Raw genomic sequence first — 20,007 nt, forward strand, 5'->3', positions numbered from 1 at the left:
GATAAGTGCTTTGAAAAGGTAGTGCCAAATGCATTTCAACTGAAAGGTTCGAGCTCCAGTGCAACATAACGCAGAATGGTTAAACCCAAAGTTAATTCCCTGGATGGCAAGATCCCAATCTTGGAGCATACCGTCAAGGAAAAACGTTGAGGAGCAAGGGAGCGATAATTCAGCAGTCAACCTGCCCAGGCCATTCACGTTGTTGGAACCCACACGTGACGTACGGGGTTGGAGTAATCAACCTCCTTGTGAGCCTCACCGAATACGAGCTCCCCGCTAAAGGGAAGGGGAACCCCGAAATCATCCAAAGTTAAGGTCTGTATAAAGTCGACCAGATATAGTACCGAAAGTTCAGACCTGGTTGGGATCTGGTTGTATTGTAAATACTGATGTGTGCTCATAAACCAAGTTTTCTTAAATCTACTCGATCCAGACTTGTTTGTGGTCGATGCTGCCACGCTGTCGGGTGAATCACCTCACTTCCTCTGTTACACCAAGGTTGGATTTTGGTTTTGAATATGCCTCTGTTTGGAAGATTAGACGCGTTCGACGTAAGCTCAGAGGATTGGACACAGTACGCAGAACACATGCGTTAATTTTTCTGGGCGAACAAGATCACCGAGAATGAGTGTCAGACAGTAATTTTGCAAACTGCCTGTGGCGTACATACATACGAAGCCTCACATATTCTGCAGCTCCCGACACTAACACTTTCAAACAATTGGTGACACTGGTGGGACAACACTTTAACCCTACGCCAGAGTTTTTCAAACTCAGGGCAGCTCACGGACAGGTGTCGGAAGATCCGCAGTGCGATCGGTTGTGGCACTCCCGATCACGGGAAGAGGTCCCCAACAGCCACGACTAGTTGTTGAATACCGGCCGTGGGCAGTCCCCGATTGGTTGCGCCGTTTTGGGGGGGGGAGGGGGGCGGTGCGAGGCTGGGTTGTGTGCTGGTCACATGGACGCGCGATGCTAACGGTGGTCACAGTTTGGAGCTCCGCTCTGTTGCTCATGATCTGTGCGTTGCTCGGCTCATCCCCCACCACCGATCGGAAGTATGCGACCTGCGACTCAGTGGTCAAGCTGTTCAACGGCCGCTGCGACGTTCGCTTACACTCCCATGACGTGAAGGTCAGCCAACGTGGGTCGCCAAGGTCGGCGGGCATGGGTCGCAAACGTTGGCCAGCGCTGATCCCAAAGGTCCCTTGGTTGGTAACATGGGTCCCAGGAAAAAAAGTTTGGAAAACATTGCCCTGCGCCATCTGTAATTGTGCAGGGATACCATTTCAATACAGATGAGGAGAGGACCATGGAGAGTCCACAACCGAGTTTAAGTCCAGATTGCGCAAGAAAGCTGAATTTTGTGAACACGGCTTCAAATGGACTAGTGATAAGGGCAGTGCAGACATTCAAATGTGAAACATTTCAGACATGAAAAAACAGTCTTTGGGGTCCATATTGACGAGGCTGGCCAGGTGTTTGTTCTGATATAGGACCACATGCTGCGACTGGGGAGGCTCCGGCTGAATTGCTGATGAGCCAGAGGCTTCGGACCTGTCTCAGTATAGTTTTCCCTGTCCACCTGACAGGGCCAGTATTTTATCGAGTACAGGCACCCGGGCGAATCATGCGTAAGCACCTTGATCACATTCAGTCCAGACGACCAATTCTTCCTAAAGTTCCTCAGGGAAGGAAAGTTCTTCTCAAGCCAAAACTGATGCCCTAAGCGGCCAGATCATTGCGCCATGGGTGCCCTGACACCAACATGAGAGAGGTCGATGATACAGATTTGGATATGGAAACGCAGGCATCGGAGGTCTCCAGACAGAGAGCAGATAGTGCAGCAGCCTCCGACAGTGCATCCACCACAGCATCCTTGTCAGAAGTGGTGTTTGCAGTCCAGGTATACACCACCCGATCCAGCACTGCACAGAAGCACCGCCGGATATGAAGAGGGCCGTGCCCTCCTATTCTGTGGGTGTCGGAGGAATCCTCGGATTTGAGGGAGGGGGGACTGTTATAACCCCCATGAGACCTACAGGATTGGAGCAATCAACCTCCCTGTGAGTCTCGCCGAATAACAGCTCCCCCGCTAAAGGGGCGGGGAAAGGTATATCATCCATAGTTAACTACTGTATAAGGTCGGCCAGGTATGGAGCCAACATTTCAGACCCGGTTGGATCTGGTGTATATTGTAATTACTAGTGTGTGTTAATAAACCAAGTTTTCTTAAATCTACTCGGTCCGGACCAGTTTGCGGTCTGCAAAACGTGGACACATTTTTTTAGAAGCTATCTTATTCGGAGGTCACTGTTGTATATTTCATATCTCAGAACTATTCAGAGATGACAAAAGTTTCTTTCTTTGTGTGTAACAAGTTTCATTCACAGAGCTTTACGATGTCTGCTCCATGCCTCCAGCTTCCAGCTCTTTCTAGTTTGTTTACTTTTCTGAGTCCACTCCCACGTTTAATCAATCAAGCATCAGCGAGCATCAATAGAAAACAGACTTACACAATCAAACTCAGAACAATTGATCACGTCAATCATCGGTTGGATTAAATTAAAATTTGGTGCAAATTACATGGGGGGTGGGGGGGACACAGTTTAAGAATAAGAGGTCTACTGTTTAAGATGGAGACGCGGAGAATCTTTTTTTCTCAGCAGAGGGTCGTTACATGTCAAGTTCTCTTTCCCAGGAAGCAGCGGAGGCTGGGTCATCAAACTCATTCAAGACAGAGTTAGATTTTTGATAACCGAGGGACAAAGTGGAGCCGAGACCACAGCCATACTGAATGGCGGAGCAGACTCGAGGGCCAGGACAGCACCACCTGCTCCCAAGTCCTATGTCCCTATAAATGGTGGCATGGTCGCACAGTGATCAGCACTGCTGCCTCACAGCTCCAGAGATCCGGGTTCAATTCTGGCCTTGGGTGTCAGTGAAAACTCCACACATTCTCTCCGTGTGTGCGTGGGTTTCCGCCAGGTGCTCCGGATTCCTCCCACAGTCCAAAGATGTGCAGGTTAGTTGAATTGGCTGCCCTAAATTTCCCCTTAAGTGTCCAAAGATGTGCAGGTTAGGTGGGGTTACGGGGCTGGGGCGGGAGTGTGGACAGAGGTATTATGCTCTTTCAGAGAGTGGGTGCAGACTCAATGGACCAAATGGCCTCTTTCTGCAATATAGGAATTCTATGGTACAATCGTAAAAGGGTTGTAAGAATCGAGGGAATCCGGGGGAGTATAAGCACAAATCTATGAAGGTGAACGCAGATTGATGTGGCTGTGAAAAAAAAGCAATAATGGCTTCAAAAACATGGGATAGAAAAGGAAGAAAACGTTTACAAAGCCTAAACCTTTACAAAACACTGTTAAAGCCTCGGCTGGAGAAAAGTGATCAATTCCGGGCACCACACTTTCGGAAGGACGTCAGGGCCTTCAGAGAGGGCATGAAGAAACTTCTGAGGATTTTGACAGCAACAAAGGCTTTGTGGAATATGGAGAGACAAGCTGGGATGGTTCTCCATACAGCAGGGAAGTATTCAAAATCATGAACAGTTGTGATGAGAGAACGCAAGTTGAAAATGCCTTCAGTGGCAGAAAGATCCGTAACCAGAGAGCACAGATTCAAAGTGATTGCAAAAGAACTGAGTGTATAAGGAAACATTTTTTATACAGCGAGCTGTTATGATCTGGGATATGGGATGGAGCAGGTTCAATCGGGGTATTCAAAAAGGAATTGTATTCCTATCTGAAAAGAAAGAATGTACAAGGTTACAGGGATAAGGAGGGGCGTGGGATTAGGTAGAGTGCTCTTTCAGAGAGCCAGTGCAGACTCGATGGGCCAAATGGCCTCCTTGTGCACTGTAAAGATCTGTGCTACCTGAATCATAAAATGTAGAGTGCAGAAGGAGGCCATTCAGCCCATCGAGTCTGCACCAGCCCTTGGAAAGAGCACCCTGCTTAAGCCCAGGCCTCCACCCTATCCCCGCAACCCAGTAACCCCACCTAACCTTTGGGGCCCTAAGGGGCAATTTAGCATGGCCGATCCACTTAACCTGCACATCTTTGGACTGTGGGAGGAAACCGGAGCACCCGGAGGAAACCCACGCAGACATGGGGAAAAAGTGCAAACTCAGGGCAGCACGGTAGCATGGTGGTTAGCACAACTGCTTCACAGCTCCAGGGTCCCAGGTTCGATTCACGGCTTGGTTCACTGGGTGTGCGGAGTCTGCACGTTCTCCCCGTGTCTGCATGGGTTTCCTCCGGGTGCTCCGGTTTCCTCCCTCAGTCCAAAGATGTGCAGGTTAGGTGGATTGGCCACGCTCAATTTCCCTTAGTGTTCAAAATTGCCCTTAGTGTTGGGTGGGGTTACTGGGTTATGAGGATAGGGTGCTCTTTCAAAGAGCCGGTGCGGACTCGATGGGCCGAATGGCCTCCTTCTGCACTGTAAATTCTATGACAGTTACCCGAAGCCGGAATTGAACCCGTGACCCTGGAGCTGTGAGGCAGTAGTGCTAACCACTGTGCCACCATGTCGCCCGAGAGGACTGGTGGAAACAGCATCTGTCGTAACTTTCAAATGGGAATTGGATAAATCCTTGAAGGGGAAGGAACTAATCAGATAGATCTATCAGAGAGTTGGGGTAGGCACGATGGGTCAAAGAGTCTCCCTCTGTGCCATGTAATTCCATCACTTTATGTTGTTATAGGTTAGGGTTTAGAGAACCCCAAAGTGTATCATGGAGTTCCCCTGACCCACAACTTTTAATAGATTGTGGTATGGGGAGCACACGGCCCACTCGACAGGTGTGGTACCACAGAAATGGAAACGTATTTTTTTAAACAAAACAATGTTTATTCTATGAACTCAAGTTAACCTTTTTAAAACATACAGTGAACAACTTAGCATCTATTAATTCAGAACCAACCCCCAAAGAATACAACACTAAGTAATCCTTTAAGCTGTCCTTTTAACATCCAGAAGACGTACAAAAGAAACACCTTTTAACAGAAGCACATCAGGTTAAAGTCACTACTGAAAACATTTATAATTCTGAATTCACCAAATGATCAGGAGATAGTCGTTTCATGACAGAGATCAACAGTACAGCTGCTCTGTCTGACTTCAGTTCCCACACTGAAAACGAAACTAAAACGCACCCTGCAGCAACGAGCCTAAAATGAAAGTAAAGAGCTGACAGACAGCCCAGCTCCACCCACTCTCTGACATCACTGCAGTATTAAACACCCATTTCTTAAAGGTACTCTCACTACAGATATTTATATACACACCCATTTATAAACACCCATTTCTTAAAGGTACTCTCACATGACACCTCCCCCCAAGAAAAAAAAAAAAACCATCAACTTCAAGATGGTTTCATTTTTCACGTTTTCACTATCGTTTAAGAAATGCACACAGCAAATATACTTTTTCCATTTCAAAAAACAACACACGCAAACAGGTATAATAATATCGTCCATTTATTTTTTGTTTTTCTTCCTCCAACTGAAATCCTTCTCGATTGACAGTCTCTTTGAACAAGAAGGTCTCTGCACGATCCGTCCATTTCTCTACGCCTCGGCATTTCTCTTTAAAGTCAGATATTTTAGTTCAATCTGATCACAGAGTCCCTTGCAATTCTCCAACACAGGAGCATTGGTTATCACAGCTTTCAGGCCATCAAATGCCTGTTGAAAGTCCGCTGCCCATTGAAATTTTCAACGTTTCTTCAGCAAATCCATCAGTGGAGCAACCATGCTACAAAACGATGCTACAAAACTTTTGCACAAATGTTCGATCAAATCCACTCATGCCAAGAAATCACATTATTTCCCTTTGTCTTGAGAGCATCGGAAACCCCTCAAGGAAAGTGAGTTGGGCTTTTCCAAATTCACTTTTGGCTAGCTTTATCACCAAACCCGTCTCCTGAAGTTGATCGAATAACTCCATCAGATGTTTCAAATGTTCTGTCTATGTCTGGCTGAAAATTACCAGATCATCGATGTATACCGCACAATTGGGTAATCTTGAAACGATTTTCTTAGTTAACCGTTGATATGTGGCTGGGACATTTTTCATGCCAAATGGCATAACTTTGAATTGGTATATACCATCTGGAGTCACAAAAGCTGAAATCACCTTCGCCCTTTCGGATAAAGGTACCCGCCAGTAACCTTTAAGTAAACCCAGATTGGAAATAAAAGCCGATTGTCCCACTTTTTCAATGCAATCCTCCAAACGTGGGATAGGATAAGAGTCCGTTCTTGTAACTGCATTAACCTTTCTATAGTCCACACACAACCATTGGGTACCATCCGGTTTAGGTACCATCACTATGGGTGAGCTCCATTGGCTGCAACCCAATTCAATTATGCCATTTCTAAGCATACTCTCAATTCCTTTGTTAACCTGTGCCAATTTTAAAGGGTTAAGTCTATGTGGATGTTGTTTGATTGGAATAGCATTTCCCACATCTACATCATGTATAGCCATTTTAGTACTTCCCAATTTATCTCCACAAACTTGCCCATGTGATATCAATAACTCTTTCAGGTCAGTTCATTTTTCCTCTGGAAGGTAACCCAACAATTTATACCAATTTTTAAGAACATCCTCGTTTTCCAATTTAATTTGAGGTATGTCAAAATCACAGTCATCTGGATTTGGTTCGTCACTTTGAGTTAGAATCATTAAAACCTCCTCCTTTTTCTCTCCTTCCCTTTCAAAGTGCCTTTTACATATGTATTTTACAAGCATATTCACTTGACACACTTGGTGAGTTTTCCTTCTAGCTGGTGTTTTTACCACATAATTCACCTCACTTAATTTCCTTTCAATCTGATAAGGTCCACAAATCCTTGCTTCTAAAGGTTCACCTACCACTGGTAACAATACTAAAACTTTATCCCCACTGGCAAAACTATGAACTTTGGATTTCTTGTTCACTACTGTTGCATCACATTTTGTGCAACTTTTAAATGTTGTTGAGTCAATTCACCTGCTCTATTTAATCGTTCCCTAAAATTTGACACGTAATCCAATAATGCAAGTCCTGATTTCCCACTCACCAATTTTTCCTTAATCAATTTAAGTGGTCCTCTTACCTCATGACCAAAAATTAGTTCAAAAGGACTCAATTTGGTTGACTCATTAGGTTAATCCCTAATTGCAAACAGTACGAATGAAATTCCTTTATCCCAATCCTCTGGATAATCTTGACAATAAGCCCTCAACGTTGTCTTTAATGTCTGATGCCACATTTCTAAAGCTTCCTGCGATTCTGGATGGTACGCAGTTGATTTAAATTGTTTTATTCCTAAGCTATCCATTACTTTTTTGAATAACCTGGAGGTAAAATGTGATCCTTGATCTGATTGTATTTCTGTGGGTAGTCCATATCTAGTAAAGAATTTAAGTAACTCCTCCCCAATCTTTTTAGCTGTAATATTATGTACTGGAATGGCCTCTGGAAACCTAGTAGACACATCCACTATTGTCAAAAGATATTGATTCCCACTTTTTGTTTTAGGAAGCCGTCCTATGCAATCAATTAGGACCCATGTAAAAGGTTCCTCAAATGCTGGAATGGGTATTAAGAGTGCTGGTTTTATCACTGCTTGAGGTTTCCCTATCACTTGACATGTGTGACATGATTGACAAAATTGAACTACATTTTTATGTAGTCCAGGCCAATAAAAATGTTTTTTTTATTTTAGCTTGAGTTTTCCTTATTCCCAAATGACCTCCCACTGGTACCTCATGTGCAACTCGCAACACCTCCTTTCTATACCCTACCGGCAATACTACTTGATGAACTTCTGCCCACTTTTCATCCGCCTGCATATGTAAATCATAGATCATCATCAGGTCTCCATTTTCTCATCAAGACATCACTTTTGCGTTAATAACATTCTGGTATACACTCAGATTCCTCTTCCGTGTATGCTTTCTGATACATCCGTTTGATTTCTACATCTTTCTGTTGGAACTACACCAATTTTCCGGAACTAAAAATATCCGCCTCATCCTCCACCTGTTCTTCTTTTTCAACCATCTGATCAAAAATCGTTTCTGATAAGTGTACTTCAACTTCATCTTCACTCTTTGATTTCTCCTTTTGTCTTAACCTATGACTTTGCAACCTTGTTACTACACAATCCGGACAAATCCCAGGATATTCGTCCTTCAACACTTCAGTTGTCTGATTTTCCACTGGCTTATCCACCACAGTAGGCATCACTCCCACCTGCGATCCAGCTATATCATTACCCAAGATAAACTGTATTCCTGGACAAGATAGTTTCTCTATTACTCCTACCAGCACTTCACCACTCTTCACTGGACTTTCCAACCTTACCTTATATAATGGAACGCTACTCCTCTCACCCTGAATTCCACATATTACCACCTTTTCTGGCAATTCTTCCCAAACTACATAACTCCTCATCTCTTACCATTAAAGATTGACTAGCTCCCGCATCTTTTAAAATTGTGACTTCTTTACCTGCTCCTCCTGATACACATGAGTAAACTTTACCCACACAAGTAAATTCTTTAAAGAGATCTGGCACCTTCTTATCAATCACTTCTTGATCATGCTGTACAACCATTTGCACATCCTTCGCTTCACTTTAAATTTCCTTTACCACTTTAACAAACCCTACTGTCTTATTCTGTTTTACCACATCAGCCTTCCCAGTGCTTTTCTTCAACCACCAACACTGTGACTTTACATGGCCTAGTTTATTACAGTGAAAACATTTCAAACTTTTCATTTCTTTTCCACCCTCCTGGATTTCTTTTTTAATCTGAGGTACACTCTCTTTATTGTCTCCCATCAGATCACCTTAACCTTTACCACTTGAGTATTTCTCATGTCCCCAGTTTCTACCCCTCACAGGCTGAAACTGACGTTGGAAACCAAGCTTTGATTTATGAACTAATTCATAATCACCTGCCATTTCTGCTGCTCATCTCACAGTTCTAACCCTCTGCTCTTCCACATGAATTCTCACTACATCAGGAATTGAATTTTTAAACTCCTCCAAAAATATAATTTCTCTGAGAGCTTCATACGTTTTGTCTATTTTCAAAGCCCTTATCCACCACTCTGTTTGAGTCTTTCAAACTCCATGTATGTTTGACCAAATTCTTTCCTTAAATTTCTAAACCTTTGTCTGTAAGCTTCAGGCACTAATTCATATGCACCTAAGATGGATTTTTTTCACCTCTTCATATGTCTCACATACCTCCTCCGGTAGTGATGCAAACACTTCACTCGCCCTACCTACCAGCTTTGTTTGAATCAGTAATACCCACATTTCATGTGGCCATTTAATTTGTTTAGCTACCTACTCAAATGAAATGAAAAAGGCTTCCACCTCCTTCTCATCAAACCTTGGCATTACTTGGACATATTTAAATAGATCCCCACCAAGCCTTCGACTATGATGCTCTTTCTCACTATCCTCATCACTATCCACCAACTGTACGTTTCCCTTTACGTCTGCCAATTTTAACTGACTGTCATGTTTCATGGTCATTTTCTGAAGTTCAAACTCTCGCTCTTTATCTTTTTCCCTGATCTGTATCTCCCTTTCTCTTTCATTTTGTTCTGCTTGGACTATTCTTTCTGCTTTCCTTTCTTCTCTCTCTTTTTCCTCTTTCTCTCTTTCTCCTCTCTCTCTCTTTCATATTCAAGCTGCTTTAATTCTTCCTCATGTTCCATTTGTTTAATTCGTAACTGAATATTTGCTATTTCCAATGAGTCAAACTGTATCTCAGGCAACTTTAAATGCTTAGCCACCGCCATAATGACCATATCTTTTCGCATTGTGTCAGATAATGTTAACTGCAATGTTTTTGCCAAATCTAACAGTCTGCTTTTAGTCTCTGTCCATAAGGTACTGTGTGTGACTGTCTCCACCCCCAAAAACGTCAGAGCCTCTGAAAGAACCATTACCACAACACACTCCCTACTTAAACTGAAATACCACACCTGAAAAGCAACCACAATATGCTCACCCCTCACTGTCTCTAAGTTCACTAAGCCAATCCAATAGACGTTTATCCCGGACGAGCCCCCAATTTGTTATGCGTGAGGGTTTACAGAACCCCAAAGTGTATCATGGAATTCACCTGACCCACAACTTTTAATAGATTGTGGTATGGGGAGCACACGGCCCACTCGACAGGTGTGGTACAGCAGAATGGAAACGTATTTTTTAAAACAAAACAATGTTTGTTCTATGAACTCAAGTTAACCTTTTTAAAACATACAGTGAACATCTCAGCAACCATTAATTCAAATACAACCCCCAAAGAATACAACACTAAGAAATCCTTTAAGCTGTCCTTTTAACATCCAGAAGACTTACAAAAGAAACACCTTTTAACAGAAGCACATCAGGTTAAAGTCACTACTGAAAACATTTATAATTCTGAATTCACCAGATGATCAAGAGATAGTCTTTTCATGACAGAGAGATCAACAGTACAGCTGCTCTGTCTGGCTTCAGCTCCCACACTGAAAAACAAAATTAAAACACACCCTGAAGCAAACAGCCTAAAACGAAAGTAAAAAGCTCACAGACAGCCCAGCTCCACCCACTCTCTGACATCACAGTAGTAATCACCCATTTCTTAAAGGTACTCTCACTACAGATATTTATATACACAGCCATTTATAAACACACATTTCCTAAAGGTACTTTCACATGACAATGTACTGTTGGCCTCAGGAGGCAAGGAGTAAACTGGGGAGAAAAATCTGAAGGAAGCTAAATGCTCATACAAAGTAAGGAAATCTTATGTTGATCATCTCATAGTTATCATGAGGAATAATGTTCGTCCAAACAATTTCTTAGTACATGTCCCTAAATTGGCCACCACTACATAGTCTAGGTGTCTATTTCACATAGTGTTAAGAAGAACCAAAAGACATCAGCCCCAGATTTACTTCCTGCCACGTTTCCTGCTCCCCTACTATTACAGTTAGTACATTAAAAAAATAATCCGGCACAAATGTGCTAAAAAATCCAAATCTCCATTGCTTTTCAATGTTTGACAGGCAAAAAAAAGTATGTCTCATTGGGGTTAAATGCCCAACCAAAGTAGTTTGTCTGTTTAATCATTGAGGACTACTGTCTTAGTGTTCAGTTTTGGGTTCTCCCCATCACCCCTCCTCCTGCCCTCCCAGAGAAATACAACATCAGAGATTTTAGGGGAACGAACAGCTCACCTTGAAGACAAACTCAGTGGGTTTGGAACTTTCCAAGGTAAAACATGCATGGTCACCTCACACCCCTTTCTCGACACATGCGCAAAATCTCACCAAAACGAAGGCACGGACGGTTGAGCCATTGGAGATTTCTGTGCCTTGGTTCTTAACCAGTCATTCTGGCTGGAAGAATGTTTCGGGGTCATTAACTATGTTCAAGGCTGAAATAGGCGCATTTTTAATCAGTAAGGGAATCGAGGGAGATGGGGATAAGGCGGGAAAGTGGAGTTGAGGATTACCACATCAGATCAGTCATGGTCTCATTGAATGGCAGAGCAGACTCAATGGGCTGAAGAGTGAGGAGAGGTTTAGGTTCAGTGATTATGCCCCCAGGGTAGAATATCCTGCTTACATAGAAGCATTACATTTCTTCCAGTGGTGTAACGGCTAATACAGTTTCTTGTAAAATTCCATCATACAGTCTTTTACTGCATTAATGAACTGATTAAACCATGCGCTTAACAGACTGCGAAGCTTCACTCCAGGAATTACCAAGTGTGTTACCTAATGGAGTTAACCACATGAAATTGTAAACCAGTGGTGATATGTTATGTTGTAGGTGTAGCATAAGCGGCTTCCTTGTGGTGCACTTGACAAAGGAAGGTTCAGACGTGGAGATAACGTCAACACGTTTATTAAACTATTTACACTTCTATTGTTTACGTTAATGATGGAAAGGGATAAGTATACACCGCAGGGCAAGAGTTATAGCTGGGGGAAGGGCAATTATGATGCCATTAGACGTGACTTGGGGGGGATAGGTTGGAGGAGTAGGCTGCAAGTGTTGGGCACACTGGATAAGTGGGGCTTGTTCAAGGATCAGCTACTGCGTGTTCTTGATAAGTATGTACCGGTCAGACAGGGAGGAAGGCGTCGAGCGAGGGAACCGTGATTTACCAAGGAAGTGGAATCTCTTGTTAAGAGGAAGAAGGAGGCCTATGTGAAGATGAGGTGTGAAGTTTCAGTTGGGGCGATGGATAGTTACAAGGTAGCGAGGAAGGATCTAAAGAGAGAGCTAAGATGAGCAAGGAGGGGACATGAGAAGTATTTGGCAGGAAGGATCAAGGAAAACCCAAAAGCTTTCTATAGGTATGTCAGGAATAAGCGAATGACTAGGGAAAGAGTAGGACCAGTCAAGGACAGGGATGGGAAACTGTGTGTGGAGTCTGAAGAGATAGGCGAGATACTAAATGAATATTTTTTGTCAGTATTCACTCAGGAAAAAGATAATGTTGTGGAGGAGAATGCTGAGCCCCAGGCTAATAGAATAGATGGCATTGAGGTACGTAGGGAAGAGGTGTTGGCAATTCTGGACAGGCTGAAAATAGATAAGTCCCCGGGACCTGATGGGATTTATCCTAGGATTCTCTGGGAGGCCAGGGAAGAGATTGCTGGACCTTTGGCTTTGATTTTTATGTCATCATTGGCTACAGGAATAGTGCCAGAGGACTGGAGGACAGCAAATGTGGTCCCTTTGTTCAAAAAGGGGAGCAGAGACAACCCCGGCAACTATAGACCGGTGAGCCTCACGTCTGTAGTGGGTAAAGTCTTGGAGGGGATTATAAGAGACAAGATTTATAATCATCTAGATAGGAATAATATGATCAGGGATAGTCAGCATGGCTTTGTGAAGGGTAGGTCATGCCTCACAAACCTTATTGAGTTCTTTGAGAAGGTGACTGAACAGATAGACGAGGGTAGAGCAGTTGATGTGGTGTATATGGATTTCAGCAAAGCGTTTGATAAGGTTCCCCACGGTAGGCTATTGCAAAAAATACGGAGGCTGGGGATTGAGGGTGATTTAGAGATGTGGATCAGAAATTGGCTAGCTGAAAGAAGACAGAGGGTGGTGGTTGATGGGAAATGTTCAGAATGGAGTACAGTCACAAGTGGAGTACCACAAGGATGTGTTCTGGGGCCGTTGCTGTTTGTCATTTTTATCAATGACCTAGAGGAAGGCGCAGAAGGGTGGGTGAGTAAATTTGCAGACGATACTAAAGTCGGTGGTGTTGTCGATAGTGTGGAAGGATGTAGCAGGTTACAGAGGGATATAGATAAGCTGCAGAGCTGGGCTGAGAGGTGGCAAATGGAGTTTAATGTAGAGAAGTGTGAGGTGATTCACTTTGGAAGGAATAACAGGAATGCGGAATATTTGTCTAATGGTAAAGTTCTTGGAAGTGTGGATGAGCAGAGGGATCTAGGTGTCCATGTACATAGATCCCTGAAAGTTGCCACCCAGGTTGATAGGGTTGTGAAGAAGGCCTATGGAGTGTTGGCCTTTATTGGTAGAGGGATTGAGTTCCGGAGTCGGGAGGTCATGTTGCAGCTGTACAGAACTCTGGTACGGCCGCATTTGGAGTATTGCGTACAGTTCTGGTCACCGCATTATAGGAAGGACGTGGAGGCTTTGGAGCGGGTGCAGAGGAGATTTACCAGGATGTTGCCTGGTATGGAGGGAAAATCTTATGAGGAAAGGCTGATGGACTTGAGGTTGTTTTCGTTGGAGAGAAGAAGGTTAAGAGGAGACTTAATAGAGGCATACAAAATGATCAGGGGGTTGGATAGGGTGGACAGTGAGAGCCTTCTCCCGCGGATGGATATGGCTGGCACGAGGGGACCAAGTCTGTCAGGAAAAGAGCTTCCACATCCAGTGTTTCGATTCAGGAATTTATTTTATTGCCTTTAAATTGAGGGGTAATAGATATAGGACAGAGGTCAGAGGTAGGTTCTTTACGCAAAGAGTAGTGAGGCCGTGGAATGCCCTACCTGCTACAGTCATGAACTCGCCAACATTGAGGGCATTTAAAAGTTTATTGGATAACCATATGGATGATAATGGCATAGTGTAGGTTAGATGGCTTTTGTTTCGGTGCAACATCGTGGGCCGAAGGGCCTGTACTGCGCGGTATTGTTCTATGTTCTATTACTCGGGTTCGACACTACTGCTAATCCTACTATAGCTACCCAGACTGACTAACCAGTTGCTGCAATCCACGTGGTGGGAGTGATGTTGAATCAACCCTGTGTGTGTACTCACTCACTGTCTCCACTGGAAAGAGGCAGGTCATGTGTGTGGTGTCCTTTATATATGGGTTGGTGTAATGCCCTCCTATGGTCGTGTCACCTCCGTGTGTATCATGATTGTCCATTGGTCGTGTCCTATCTAACTGATCTATTGGTTGAGTGTGTGTGTGTGATGTCTCTGGTGCTCCCTCTAGTGTCTAGCTAGCCTACATGTATTTACACCGAGGCAGGCCAGCAGCACGGTTCGATTCCCGTAACAGCCTGCCCGAACAGGCGCCGGAATGTGGCGTCTAGGGGCTTTTCACAGTAACTTCATTTGAAGCCTACTTGTGACAATAAGTGATTTTCATTTCATTTCATTTCATTAACCCCCTGTGTACCCACAGTGATGCACATCACAAGTGGGAGTTAGACCTTCCCATCAGGAGGTGAGAACATTGGAAGAGAGGTGGATGAAATACAAGATAAAACGGCAGGAAATGAGACAAAACATTTTCATTGCACATATTGGTATTGAAAACATTAAACTCCTTTCTCCCATTTAGCCTGCAGTGAATTTTGACAATTCTACTCAGAACAATTGCAAATGGCCAAGAAATCGAAGACCATTTCTTGCTCTCGGAAAGGAGTGGATAACATAGACATTGCAGAAAAGCTACTGCATTTTCTCTCCAAAGTTCTGCATCATTGGCCCAAATCCATCATCACACAGTACAGGAACTCTCCAGAAAAACAGGAATCGGGGCCAATGCCACAGGGTACTTTGATAGGTCACCTCATCTGTCCAACCACAAAACTTTTACAAACTAGAAACTTGACCACCTGCTCGCACATCACATCCGCTCAGAGACAAAACTGACTACCTATCCACGTCCACAATGACTAGCCCAAATGCAAAGTTAACCATTTGCCAGCCCTGCAGTGGGGTCTTCTGTCCCGACTGCAGACTGACCACCTCTCCAGAGATCGCCTGGCCAAACTGAGCACCGTCCCAGCTAATCATGCATCCAGAACGTCCAATAGCCCAAACAAGAAATTAGACAATTTTACTACCTCCGCAGGCCCTTTCAGGCACCTGCGGACAAGAATCGCATGTTCCCCACTCTCCAACAGTGAGTGAGATATGCTGTGGGATGACAATCTAGTCCAACACAGCCAGAGAGCTCTTCCATCAATCACTGTAGCTGTGAACCGCAACTACCATCACTCTGCCAGCAGAATTTACAGCATCAGCAAACAACATATGCAATTTTTTTTTTTTCATTAACAAAATACATTTCTGACATGAGCTGTCCCCCCCTTCCAAAACCCATGGTGGGGGGGGGGGGGGGTACATTTTGCTTTTACACAAATTAAACCCCGCTCTCCACTCAACATTCACCATCCAATTAAGCCAAACAGATTTAAAAGTTACATTTTCCTTTTTTTCCGTTGTTCTCACTGACAGCAGAATCAGATTTATTTTCTTAAAATGTCCACGTCCAGCGCAAAACTTTACAAGGAGGAAACATAAATAAATCAGGAAAACTTAAATCTTTCCGAAGCCAAGCCTTTTCCAGTTTAATCTCAAAACTAATGGGCAAATTTAGGTGCCAAGCCATTCTTTTATCCTCCAAAGCCCTTTGAAACAACAACATCTCAAAAAAGGATCAACCCCCCCCCCCAACAAACAACAAAAATAATTTACAAAAAGGCCCTAAAATGTCTCCAAACAAGAACAGAAAAATACAGATTTGCAATTAACAAGATGGAATTGTAGAAAAATTAAAATGTTGCTGCTCCTGTCTGTGTGTTTCAGAGAAACTTTGCATTGCAAGAAATGTAGGGCATTCCAGACACTGCAGAGATTGCTACAGTTGCCCCTCATGGTGGCTCTCACCTCTCCCACATTCTCAGACTGTCTGGAGTTTCCTCCACCCCAATTATATTTTTCTCTTTAAAAAAAAGCGACAAAAGAAAAAAAAAAGAAAAATGGCAGCCAGTGTGTTTTTTTTCCAAAAAAAAGGACATAGAGTCGCCATATTTTGCAGGTCCCCAAAGTAAATGTAACAAAAAAAAGCGATGTGCCCAGATCAGAAATCACATTTGCATGTCTGATGATTCATTGTTTACGTGCGATTTAAGAATTGCCAAGGGTTTGAATCGCCCGGCACATACACACACACACACTTTTTTAAAAAATCAGACGCTTTAACACTTCCTATAACACGCATGCCTTGCATTGCATTTGAATGCAAACGCCAAAGATCTGAAAATACTGTAGCACTTTGCACAGTAGCAAAGCTTCCCTCTCTCCCTCTCTCTCTCTCTACACCCTACACACCATTGCACCAGCCAGCATCGTTTGCATTGATTGCAACCAACCCAAGTTTTGAAATCAGAGCATTGCATACAGACCTTGCTTGCAAAGGGTCTTTTTTTTTAAAAAAAAGTGTTGTTGGTGGTGGTGGGGTGGGGGGAGGGGGTTGCGATGGATCTTCAGGCTTGTTTCAGGGAGATCTCATCTTCCGGGTCGCCTGCTATTCACTTCTGGTTACTGCATGCAAGGCAGTGAGGGGGGTCGGGGACTGGAACAGAACCAGCACCAGAAAACTAGCTCGTTACCCGCAGCTTTCTGGGGTTTTTTCTTCTGTGTGTTACTGACTCACTCTCAAAAAAAAGGCAACATCTCCCTCACCACATAACTTACTGTTTAAACATTGTATTATAATGCAATTGTATATAATGCTTAATTTATGTGGACTGGGCTCATATAGCCTTGGAAGGTGGCTGATGGCTCCCCCCCAACACATCACCACCAACATGGGGCCAGAAATTGGGCTCACGACAATGGGGCGAAACACTCTCCATCAGCTCGGCCGTTACCATCGTGTCACAGAATTTCTTACAGCATAAAATGAGGCCCTTCAGCCCATCATGGCTGTGCCAGCCATCAAGCACCTATTTATTCTAATCCCATTTTCCAGCACTTGGTCCGTAGCCTTGTGTGCTGTGGCACCTCAGCGCTCATCCGCAGCCCGCCCCCGTTTGTAAGGGGCAAAGAAAGGAGTCCACACCAAGTTGTAGAGAAAACACAAATTTATTCAATACATTAACTACTGGGTCTTCTCAAGTCGGTGCCTGACTGGCCGACTATTTATACAAAGGCATGTGAAGTTTGTTAAGGGGCTCCGCCTCCTTATCGGGAGAGCTCGTATTCTGCAAGCTTCTACTCGGTAATGGATCATCCCAACCCCGTAAGACCCGTACGGGTTATAACCCCCCCCCCCCCCCCCCCCCCACCCCGATATCCGGCTCGTGGGAATTAAAAATCAGGACGGGCAGCTGAACCATCTCCTTTTGTTTCGCGCCACCCCCTCGAGACAAATTTCTGAGTTGAAATTTCATCTTCCACCATTTTTCTCCGGGAGCCATTTTGTTTCCACGATTGTTTTTGATGCGACCATCAATTCACACGAGACGGAGAGTTGAAGTGAACAGTGGTTTAAATCAGCTAGAACTGTGCCTGCCTGCGACTGCTCTGTACTGAGTGCCGCCTACAGGCTGCAGCTCTAGATACCTCCCCCGAGGGTGCGGAGCCACAGGCGGAGCCCACAAGGGCATCAACATAATACAATACAATGTAATGCAATTACAATGAGGAATGGTAGCAGTAATACATTCACCACAGTTTTATTATTGAGTAACTTTAACGTCTTCATTTTAAATTCCTCGTTCTCGCTTTCAAATCCCCTCGCACCCTCTCTATCTCTGTAATCTCTGCCAGCTGGACAAGCCTGGAATATCTGTGCCCCTCAGCTGTTTCTGACCTCTTGAACATTCCAAATGTCCCACCATTGGTGGTTCTGCCTTCAGATGCCTGAGCACTAAGCTCTGGAATTCCCGTCCCTTTATCTCCCCACCTCTCTATCTCATTTTCCTCCTTTAAGATACTAAAGCTTGGTCAACAAGGAAGCTATGTCGTTGACCAAGCTTTTGAATATCTGACCTAATATCTCCTGAAGTTGCTTGATCTCATTTTTTGGTTTTATAATGGTCCTCTAATGCATCTTGGAACATTTTATCATATTAAAGGTGCTACATAAATATAACATTTTTAAAAATTCTTTCACGGGACATGAGCTTCACTGGCTCGGCCACCATTTTTATTTCCCATCCCTAATTGCCCTTGAGATGTCTGCAATATTTTGTATCCATAATAAGCCCTTGCTTTAAAACTCTTCATGAATGGTGCAAGAGGCTGGACAGGTTGAATATTATGACCTGCTCCTGTTGCTATTTTCAGCAGCCAAGGTATCACAGGTGTGCCTAATTCAGCTGTCACCTGACGCACACTTTCCAGGAGGATGTCACTGAGAATAGATGAGGAACAGGAACCCTCAGCTAATGGGTCCCATCGTGAGGAGCGCTAATGACGAACATACAAATTTAGGAGCAGGAGTAGGCCACTTGGCCCCTCGAGCCTGCTCCGCCATCCAATGAGATCACGGCTGATGGGATTGTAACCTCAACCTCACATTTCGATTGTGTCAACGTTCTCCATTCGGAACAGACTGGAGATATTGAGGTCAGTCTGCCCCAGTAAAACGCTACAAGCATGTGGGGGTTTATTCCACTCCCCCCATCATCCCCATCTCCTGTCAGCAGCATTAAAACATTTTTCTTCAGTGTGGTAGCCTTTCTCCTGCCAAATCTCTCACTGCCACATTCCTGCTCCTCAGCCCTATTTCTTCTCTTTTCTTCTTCTTTCCTCTGGGTCGAAGGTGACTAGTTTCCGGAGGCAGGAGCAGATGGGTTCTGCGGTGCCTGAATCGACCAATCACGGAGTCACAGACTCTGCCAAGATGGGCAGGTGGTGATCGATGAGGCACTCTGGATTCTGCGGGTTCTTTCCGCTGCTTACGCTTGGCCTCCACATGCTCCATTTGGTGACACTCGAGGTGGTTGGCATCTTAGCGGATGCTTCTTCTCCAGTTTGTGCGTTCTAGGGCAAGCGATTCACACATGTCAGTGGGGATTTTGCATTTACTTCGGGAGGCTTTCATAGTGTCTTTGAGGCATTTCTTCTGCCCTCCTAGGGATCGCTTGCCATTGCGGAGCTCAGAGTGAAGTACTTGTTTTGGGAGTCTTGTGTTGGGCATGCGGGCAATGTGACTCGCCCATCGCAGCTGGTCGAGAGTGACCAGCGCATTGATACTGGAGATACTGGCCTGGGGGAGGACGTTGGTACGCCGATTCTGCCAGTGGATTTGCAGAATTTTGCGGAGGCAACATTGGTGATATCGCTCCAGGGATTTGAGGTGTCTGCTGCACATTGTCCATATTTCTGATGCATACAGGAGGGTGGAGCCCACAGCTGCTCTGTAGACCATGAGCTGGAGAAGAAGCATCCGCTTGGTGCTGGGATTCAGGTCTTTGTCTTTGAATACTCTGTTCCCCAGGTGTCCGAAAACTGCACTGGCGCATTGGAGTCGATGTTGGAGTTCAACGTCAATGTCTTCTCAGGCCAAGAGGCAGCTCCTGAGATATGGGAAATGTTCCATGTTTTCCAAGAGCTTGCCATGGATCTTATGATCAGGGGACAGTGTTGTGTGGCAGGAAAGGGCTGATGGAGAACATTTGTTCTCCAAATGTTTAGTCTGAGGCCCATTCTCTCATATGCCTCGGTGAATGTATCGACAATGGTTTGTAGCTCGGCC

The 20,007-nt window shown here is 44.4% G+C and overlaps 1 protein-coding gene across 2 annotated transcripts in view; it reads right to left on the minus strand.

Annotated features, from left to right (window-relative positions):
* Positions 1-16,814, minus strand: part of LOC140392789 (zinc finger protein 362-like) — a 142,801-nt gene extending 125,987 nt beyond the window's left edge. For both annotated transcript variants that reach the window (XM_072478427.1, XM_072478426.1), the window contains exon 1: positions 16,706-16,814. The gene's annotated coding sequence lies outside the window, so the exon portion shown is untranslated. The remainder of the gene's footprint in view (positions 1-16,705) is intronic.
* Positions 16,815-20,007: the final 3,193 nt, after the last annotated feature.

This window comes from Scyliorhinus torazame, chromosome 16, assembly GCF_047496885.1.
Source record: "Scyliorhinus torazame isolate Kashiwa2021f chromosome 16, sScyTor2.1, whole genome shotgun sequence".
NCBI lineage: Eukaryota > Metazoa > Chordata > Chondrichthyes > Carcharhiniformes > Scyliorhinidae > Scyliorhinus > Scyliorhinus torazame.